The following is a 9,630-nucleotide window of genomic DNA, read 5'->3' on the forward strand; positions in this document are numbered from 1 at the left end:
AGAAATACAGTAATAAAATCTCATAAAAGTATAAGACGACAAATTGCAAACATATTCAAAATGCTGGTTGAACACAAATCAGCAACAATCACAAGTCTGACTGGGGAGGGAAGGTTTTCAGCATTTGCTGAAATAGCCATTAAAACTCAGCAGAAAATTACTTTCAAGTAAGTCTGAAAATGTCATAGCTCAGTTTAAGAGCAGTTGCTTTGTATGCATAAGGTCCAAGTTCAATTGCTGGCATCCCTAAATAGAGCTAGGGTATTACCCCATCCTGAAACACTGGAAAACCCCTGCCGATCTGTGTGGGCAATACTGAGCTAAATGGACCAACGGTCTATCTCAATACAAGGTAAGCATCCTATGCAGAGAGTCCTGCTGCGCATGTATCCAATTGTTTTGAGCATGCATAGCCAACAAGGAGAGGTAGCTGTTTCAACTAAGGAAAATGCAGGTTGCCCCACTTTATTTTGGTGCTGTTCTGGCCTTAACACTTACAAAACTCCCAACCCCATCCCTACCATGGATGTCATTCTTTTTTCACGGTGCCCACATGCCTCAGGCTTACATTAACTAAGCAAGATGCCGCCCTAGGATGTGCAAGGAAGTCTTTCTTCAAGGTCCCTTTAATTTCCACCTTTTGGTAAAGCCAAAATACCCCTGGAGCAAAGAAAGGGGGGGGGGGAGAAGGGCAGATTCACTCATGCAATAACTAAATCAGAAGTAGATTTATATAGAAACATATTTTTTCTAATGCTTACAATTGTGACAGGAAATGTTTTCCACTCTGAGGAAAAAGTTGAACATAGATTTCTACTGTAGTAATGCTGCTGCAAATAGTTTTTCAGTGCAGGCCAACTTAACATGCAAACAACTTCAACTCAGCATTGAAAACACAAGAAACCAGACAGTCCCTCAAGCGATGGCTCCACAGCCCTCAAGGAGTTACTTCAGCTAGGTAGTGTGTCACTGCAACCTTGTAATAGTTAACTTTATACCAAGCTTTATCAAGACTGAAACAATATATTGGGGGTGGGGGTGTCAATGGAAGTTTTAACAATTCTTTGCCACTGGATCGCGATAAGTTTCTGCACTCAGCATTCAGTTCCAGCCTGTTCTTTCTTCCTGCCAAATCCAATGGAGTACCCAATGGAAAGCACTTACATTTTTGTATAATTTTAACAAGATTGTTTTGTTTTGAAACATCTCATTTCCTGAATTATGGCACTGCTCACAGACTTCCTCTTCAGCTGATTACCTTGTTCCTGAAGGATTAAATGAGAAAGTGTATTGCTTATGCTTTCCCTGTTCATTAATCACTATATTTTGTACTCTCTCTATTCTAACAACCTGTCTTCATAATTTCAAACAGGTGAAGTGTTAATGGAAATAAACTCATACTATCAGTCAGAAAACTTGTTTTGTCAACATACATCAGGAGAAGCCTGCCCAATTAAACTCAGTAACAGCTTAAGTGCCAGACCCTTACAGCATAATAAACACCAAACTGTACTCAAACAATTCCCTTTTCCGAAAAATGATCGGAATGTCAAATGTACAGTTATAAAAGTGATTAAATAAAGCTGACTTCAAAGTGACAGCTGTGCTATAAACACCAACTAAGTACAGCTCTAAACTTCCCAAGAGATATGTCACAAGAGGTGAAAAAGCTATCTTAATGTTATTTGTTTGATTCATTTAACAGTATACTGCAGAAAGGAAGTGAAGATACAATCATGCAGTCCCCTACCAGGAAAAACCAATACTTCCAGCACCACCAAAGGCTAAAATGAACTAGGATGTATCCAGTAGAAGACAAGGGAAAGAGAACCCCACTATATCTACTATATGGGGTATTTATTTTTTTAAGAGACAATGTCACAGAGTTGAGGTGGCAAACTCACTTTTATCACTATCCAGGTATGCAGACAAACTGAAACAAGATACTCCACCTTGAATTTGGCTACACAAACTAACAGCATATGAAGCATGCACACCTTTCCATATACATTTCTCTTTCCCCCAACCCCTCAAAATATTTACAGAAGCAGAGATCCTACTCCTTATGCAATCACAAACAAAATTTTGACTAAAATGGTTAGAAAAACAAAGATGGACTTAGGAGGTGAGTCAAGGAAACAGGTATTTTTATCAAAATTGGCCAGCATGCTGTACATGAGAAAAGTGTTCAAAGACCTTCCTTGTCTGCCACTCATACATATTGTTGGGGTAGGAAGTTCCAAAACTTTAGGGGTACTTGGATGTGTGGCTCTTCTTTGCCATAAAAATATGTGAATCTTATTTAAAGCTATGAACTTAGCCTTAGGTTAGTCTAGGAGCAAGTGCAAGCTTGTGGTTTGTTTTCTACAAGCCATCCAACGTGTGAGGGAGGCTTCCCAACTTTCCATATCCACACATCTGAAACATACCCCTGTATATTCTAGCCTCCTAAATGAATTTTAAGACTATCATTTCTGCAGGCCCTTGAATGGTATGCTTCTAGCAAACAACAATTCCTTCATCAGAAGAAACTTGAATAAAGTATAGCAGATGCCTGCAAAGAAAATCCTACAGTTATCATAAAACTATTCATTGAAAAAACCTCATTTTTATTTAATTACAGCCAAAGGCGATCTGAAGTTGTTCTGTATCAACAGAAATGCACTAGACAGGAAAGTGAAACTGACTGATCTAACACTTTTAGGAAACGGATGTGAAAAGAGGGGGGAGAAATGAATACACTCATCTTCACAACTATCAGATGTGTTTATTATGTTCGGTGTTGAGTATTCAAAATGAAAGAGTTTAGTCTCATAACAATCCTTAGAAACATTCTTCATTATATATCTACATTTCATATAGATCAGAAAACACTGTAATAACAGAAATGGAATGGAAGTGGGAAGCAGCAAAAAAACCGTATCTTCAAACCATTCCTTTGGAATATACCTCACCAATTCCTGAACTCTGAAGTGCAATCACGGCAAAACTTGGAGGCCAGAATTTGAACTTTCATCCCCAGGGTGGATACCTCCGTTCCACCAGTAGGGGTCCCTCCTTGGCCAGTTTTGGAATAGCGTATTTTGCTGCACTTGAAACTTTTCTGGAGAACACTGTGATCACTCAGGATACTACATATTCTCTCTCTCCCCCCGCCCTAAAATTAAGAAGAGCGGCGGAAGGGGTAGAAGAGAGGCGCAGGTCCTTCACATGCAACTTCCCGGCGCAACGAAGCCACTGCAACAAAAACTACCAAATTCAAACTACGCTTCAGGCTACAAAACAGGGTCGTCGTCGTCCCCACCCACAGCCCCCTGCCCAGGTTCTCCGTTCGCCTCCTTTGGTAAAAGAGCAGAAAGTACCGCGAGCCAGCTTTCCGAGGGGGCTCCTGAAATAACCTCGACGCCTCCACTTTCTCTGAAAGGAAATGCCCAAGGGGAGGGCGGCGAGGCCGTTGCACGGCGAGCAAAAGGTGTATAAGCGTGTGGGAAGGAAAAGAGAGAAAGAGAAAAAGAGAGAGACCGGCTGCCCCGGCTGAGGAAGTTGCATAATAAGAGAAAGGCACTGCTCTTGTTTGTTAATCGGGTCCCGTTTTTTTTCTTGCGGAGCCTGCGACGGAAACCGGGAAGGGGAGGTTGCCTGAAACAAACTCGAGGCATTTTCTGTTTTTTACCCTTCTCTTCCCGCACTCCCCACTTTCAGGAAGGGCCGGGACTGTTCCCTCTTCCGAGGGGAGAAGAAACGGTTCTGGGTTCTGTGGATTAGTTCTCTTTCCCGAGCTCGTAAGAGAGAAATCACCCTCCTTGAGGAGAAGGCGTCTCCTTTCTCTCTCCGCTTCTGGTCTCCTCAGCCCGGCCCCCTTTCACCCACCCTTAGCCAGGCGCTTCTGAGAAGGTCCCCTTTGGAGTTGGCTCGGCCCTTTCAAAGTTTTCTCCTCACCCACTTCCTCCTTCTGCTGTGCGCGTGTGAGAATAAAAGGGGAGGGGGCTCCGGGAGAACACCCCCACCCACCCACGCACCTCCTGCTATCTTCCACAGCAACATACCACAGAGCAGGCTTGAGTCCCCCGCCCCCCCCGAGTCCCCCGCCCCCCCCCCACACTTACGGACCCTCAGTTATGGGGAGCTCGGGCCGAGCGCCTTCCCATCTCCCCCACGAAGAGCTTGGAACAAGTGTGTCAGTTTGCAGCTCATCATGGGTAAAGGGCTACTACAGGAAGCGGGGAATATAGAGGCAAGCGGGCGGCGTTGTTGCAGAGTATTAGGAACCCGGGTGTGCTGCTAGCTTGGCGCAATTCACACGAGCCACGTTCATGTGATGCAAACACACCTCTCCCACCCTCTCTCACACACGCGCGCGCAAGAGAGAGAAAAAAATCCCCGCATCTCCCACGGGGGTTTATTTGCTGCCCCCAATCCCTACCTATGTTTACACTGAAGTGAGAAGACATGCACGGGGAGCAAGAGTCCCCACCCCCACCCCTTCCACACACGCTCCCTCCCACTCCTAAGTGCGAGGAGCGTCTCTGCTGCGCGTGTGGTGTGTGCGTGCGTGTGCAAAGTTTGCCCAAAATGGCGGAATTGGGGAGCTCAGTATTATATTTCTATATATCGGCACACACATGCACACGCCGCCGCCGCGCGCGCGCTCGCGCTCGCCACAAAGTCCAGAAGCTGCAAAGGGGAGACAAGAAGGAGGAGAAACAGTATTAATAATAATAATAAAAATAATCCTTTGACGAAAAAGAAGGGGGGGGGGGAAACACACCCTCAGAAGCTGCCCGTGCGCGCTGATCCGAGCAGGCCTCCCCCCCCCCCCGCTTCCCTTCTCCAGGAGGGGAGACACGACACACGTTACACATGCAACCGGTATATCCCGCTGCAGCCAAATCTGGGTGGGAAAAGTCCGTCCCTCTTCCTCCCCGCGCGCTTCCAGCCTCCATCCCTCCCTCGGCTGAGGGAACCCCGTAAACAAAAACGGAGCGAGCGAGCGGCTGCGGCGGCCCCTCCGCAACCCGCACCCCTCTCTCCCCCAAATCCCTGTCGCGGCGGCGGCGGCGCCGTCCCCCTTCCCTAGACACTCCCGGGGAAGTGTCAAAAAACCCGGGCCGGCTCCCCAGTGGCGGGGCGGCAGGACGCCGCAGAACCGCCGCCGCCGCCGCCCCCCCCTCCCCCCTCCCCGCCGGTCTCCGCCCGCCAAGACGTGCGGGGCTGAGAAATGCCCTCTTCATTTCCACGGCCGCTCCAGCCTCCACCTCCTCCCTTTTCTCCCCACAATTTACCCGTCAAATGTTGGGGAAGAAGCGAGCGGGGTGGGGGGCGCGGACGCCGAAGGCACCTCTCTCTCGCTCTCCCTCGCCCACTCTTTTGTTCCTCTTTCACTCTCACGCACTTAGGGGCTTTTTTAGGGAAGGAACCCCCCCGTGGCCGACCCACACTCCCCGGCCACTTCGCAGGCGCCGGGCCACTTTCCCCCACCACCTCGGGTCCCATCCCCTGGGCGAGAGGCTGTGCTGGAACTCTTCCCTCTGCGTGCGCGCCCGCCCCCCCCCCGCACCTTTATGGAGAAAATTCTCTTCTATTTCTCTCTCCCCCCCCCCCGCGCGCTCCTCCTCCCGGTTCATAAGGGAGGCAGAGGAGGTGCGCTTGCTTCCCTTTATCTCTCTCTCTCTCTTAACTTTCATCCTCAGCCAAAGGGAGGCAATGGAAAGGCAGCCCCTCGGCGTTGTGCATTGCAGTTAATGGGTTAGCAATCAGGTCGGAACCAGGCGCTTCCTTACCCCCCCAAATTCTCTCTCTCTCTCTCTCTCTTTATTTTTTTTTTCTCCGTCTCTCGAGGAGTCCTGACAAATATGGTCCAGGGCTGCGGGCACAAGTGAGCATGCGCCCGTAGAGTCAGGGCCGGGGAAAGGGGAAACTGCTGCTGCTGCTGCTGCCGCCGCCGCCGCCGGGGTGCCTGCTCTTCCTTCGCTGCTGTGCCTCAGCCTCTGGAAAAGGTAGCAGCGAGGATCGCGTCTGCCGCCGCCGCCCCCATCTCTCCCCCTTTCTCCTCCGAACCACAAAAGAAGCATCTCCGAGGTGCATCGGTATCTCCTCGCTCACACATCGTAATGGCAACGTGAAGGGGAAGAAGGAGCAGCTGAAGTCTCTCCCTATTTTTAGGCTTCTTTCTTTCTCTTTCTTTCTAATTACTTTTCATTCCAGAAGTAGCAGAATCAGTTATTAATTATGGTGCTTGGCATCAAGGAAAATTAAAGCAGGACAGTCTGTCCATATTAGGAGTTTGGGAGGGGGGAACTAAAACATAGCCCCAAGGGTGGTATTTTTTAAAAGGTGAATTTTCTGCAAATAAATATAAACTGTATTTTAAAGCATATGCCAAAAAGATTCCAGAAGGATTTTTTTTTTTTTTGCACTTCCCATATCTCTAGTGTGAAGTTAAACTGCATTTTCTACAATGTATGCTCATTTTTTAAAATAGCTTTCTTCTGTGTTATATACCCCATGTTAACCCTCTGTCGACAGGTGGGGTCAATGGCATGGAGAAAAAAATAACAAAACTTGGTGTCAGTCTTCCGGAACTCTTATGTTCTCTAGGTAGTCTCCATCCACTTATTTGTTCTTTATTTATTTATTGCACTGCACATACAGGTTCAAGGCTTTCATATTAATTTACAACGTTGGGTCCAAGATACTTTAAGCACTACCTGGTTCCTTATATCCCTTATATCATGGTGGTTTTTGGAGGAGTCACTATTAATGGATGCACAGCCATATCCAGCAGAAGTTGTGCATTCTGTATTGTGAACCCAATTTCGAAGAACTCTCTTCTATCTGAGATCAGACAGGTCCCCTCCCTGCTGAACTACCAGGACTGACTGAAGACTTAAAAAAAAAAAAAAGCAGGCATTCAAAGCATTTCTTAATTTACTGTTTTTTGTTGATTTTTTATCTATATTATATTTGTTGAGTTCACTGTACACCACTTAGAGACAACTGTAATGAAGTGGTATATACATTGTCAAAATAAATAAGTAAATTTAATAACCAGCCCTTCAATCTGAAGAATCCCAGGGCAGCATATCACATTACATTAAGATATAGTGCTGCGTATCAACATAACACAAAGCCAATACCTGTCATAAAAACAACTAAGCTGCAACAAAAAGACAATTTATTAGCTCAGCCAGTCCCAATGGCCTGAAGGAAAATATACGTCTCTACACAGTGTTGAAAAGCTGGTAATATGGGAGTCAGCTGTATCTCCATTGAGAGGAAGTCCCACAAGCAGGAAGCCATAAGGCCCAGCTCTGTAAGGCCTCACTCTGTGTTGTCACACAATGAATCATGGATGCTGAGATGCCTACAGGCAGGATTCTTCTGCAGATTTGAAGGCCCAGGCTGGCAGATGAGCTGCTCTGGACCAGTGGCCAGACACTCTATGCATACACTTCCAAACACCTGATCAAACAGTGGCCAGTGGAGTTTTTTCTAATATACAGTGGTACCTCGGGTTACATACGCTTCAGGTTACAGACTCCGCTAACCCAGAAATAGTGCTTCAGGTTAAGAACTTTGCTTCAGGATAAGAACAGAAATCGGGCGGCGCAGCGGCAGCAGGAGGCCCCGTTAGTTAAAGTGGTGCTTCAGGTTAACAACAGTTTCAGGTTAAGAACAGACCTCCGGAACGAATTAAGTACTTAACCAGAGGTACCACTGTATTGTCTGAAAGCTGAACAACCCACGGTGGCATGAACATCACAAGTTGTTCTTGTTTAGTAGACCTAGAGTTTATGAAACCATGGGTTGAGCTTTCCCTGGACTTTCAAGAAATACAGCCTTGGAACTGGTCAGGCCTGCCACTCCTGACAGCAAGAAAAGGAGGAGGTGTGGTCTCTGCAGTTGACACAATTGCAGAAGATCACAGCAATGAGGTGCTTCATGTAACTGTTTTGTCTGCTCTGCTTATCTAGTTGTGAAATGTGGTGATTTAGGTTGCGTAGGTGCGTTGTGATATGACTGCAAGGTCTGTGAGATTTGTTGTTGTTAGTGGTAATTCACAACTTGTAATTATTGCACTGTTATACTTGTGTGACTGTTATAATTAAGTTATATGAATGTTAATGGCACATTATGATGCTTTATTTTACTGTTTGTTTACTGAGGTTTTCCATTAAGTACTGACAAAACAATGTTTCAGTTAAGTACTGACAAAATGGACAATGTAAGAAAACAACAGAAATGTGCATAAATTGAAACATAAATTAACATAAATATTTCTTTTGCTGGTGGCAATGTTTTTAAAAACTTTGGGGCCTGTTAGACGCCATATACTATATGTGTCCGTTTTTGTAACTTATATTGTTGATATCATTGACCCTGATTACTTTTGTGCAGCTATATTGTGTTATTTGAAAAAGGGAGATCTCAAGAAATACAAGTTGTTTTACTTGCAAACAACATTAATCAAGTATTGTATTTGTATGGCTTTATTGAGGCACATTGACCCTGCAACCAGATTAGTACAGTCATTTTTTCTAATGATGGATATTCACAAATGACAGGGCTGCATAGCATTCTTAATATCACTTGTTAAAAACACACACACACACATCCTAAATGCAAAGTGCTTCAAACCTATCTCAAAGATTCCCTTAATTTTGTCTGACAAAATCATACTTGCCCTCCAAGGACTCATTTGCCTAGCTTAATTTTGCTGTACTAGCACTTAGGGCCAATTCACATCTCTTCTGTTGTGATTGTTTCATTTTGTTTTCTCTCCCCAGACATTATGAAAAGGGCAACCAAAATGATAAAGGGCCTGGGGCAACTCCCTTTTGTGGAAAGGGACTGTTTGGGGCTGTTTAGTTACAAAAATTGTGAAGTCAGGGGGCCTAGTAGAGTGAAAAATGATGCACGATGTGGAAATGGTCTATAGAGAGAAGGATTTCTTCTCTCTTAATACAAGAACCTAATATTATTCCATGAAGCTGAATGTTGGAGGACAAGCAAATGAAGGTTTGCACCAACTATGGAAGTAGCTCCACAGTATGTGGTGATGGACTCCAATGGTTGGCTTTAAAAGGGGACCAGAGAAATTCATGGAGGACAAGCCTGTCAATGGCTAGTCGTAACTGCAGTTTCAGAGACAGCGTATCTCTGAACAGCAATTGTTGGGGATCATGAGCAAGAGAGAGCTGTTGTACTCAGCTTCACAAATTGCATTTCACACAAACATGTATGTAAATAAAACACTGGATCAGATGTTCATCTTGCAGCTTACCTCATGCTTCAGGCAAGCGGTCTGTTTTAAAGCAGCTTAATGGCATACATGCATCTTTAACAATACATATACATCCTTTTATTTATAAGCTCTAATGACATGAATACCTTAGAAACTTGTGCAAAACTCTTCTGGAGATTGGGAGGAGAAGATTGGTGGTAACCAGTCAGCAGCCTCAGCATATTAGAACTTACAGAACTTGTTCACTTTAGGACATTAAAATGTTTGTGTTTTATGGATGGGAAAGGTACTTTCAAGCCAGGAAAAGAGAACCTGTGACCCTGCAGGTGACGTTGAACTCCAGCTTACATCCTTTCAGACCATTCAGTGTTGACTACGGCTGATGG

General features: G+C 45.4%; 1 protein-coding gene across 11 annotated transcripts in view; it reads right to left on the reverse strand.

Annotated features, from left to right (window-relative positions):
• Positions 1–5,960, reverse strand: part of L3MBTL3 (L3MBTL histone methyl-lysine binding protein 3) — a 55,093-nt gene extending 49,133 nt beyond the window's left edge. Inside the window, exon 1 of one of the 11 annotated variants that reach the window (XM_028723395.2) lies at positions 5,781–5,960. The gene's annotated coding sequence lies outside the window, so the exon portion shown is untranslated. The other 10 variants (XM_028723383.2, XM_028723385.2, XM_028723388.2 and 7 more) reach the window with 10 other exon arrangements.
• Positions 5,961–9,630: the final 3,670 nt, after the last annotated feature.

The sequence above is a fragment of the Podarcis muralis genome, chromosome 3 (genome assembly GCF_964188315.1).
Source record: "Podarcis muralis chromosome 3, rPodMur119.hap1.1, whole genome shotgun sequence".
NCBI classification, from domain to species: domain Eukaryota; kingdom Metazoa; phylum Chordata; class Lepidosauria; order Squamata; family Lacertidae; genus Podarcis; species Podarcis muralis.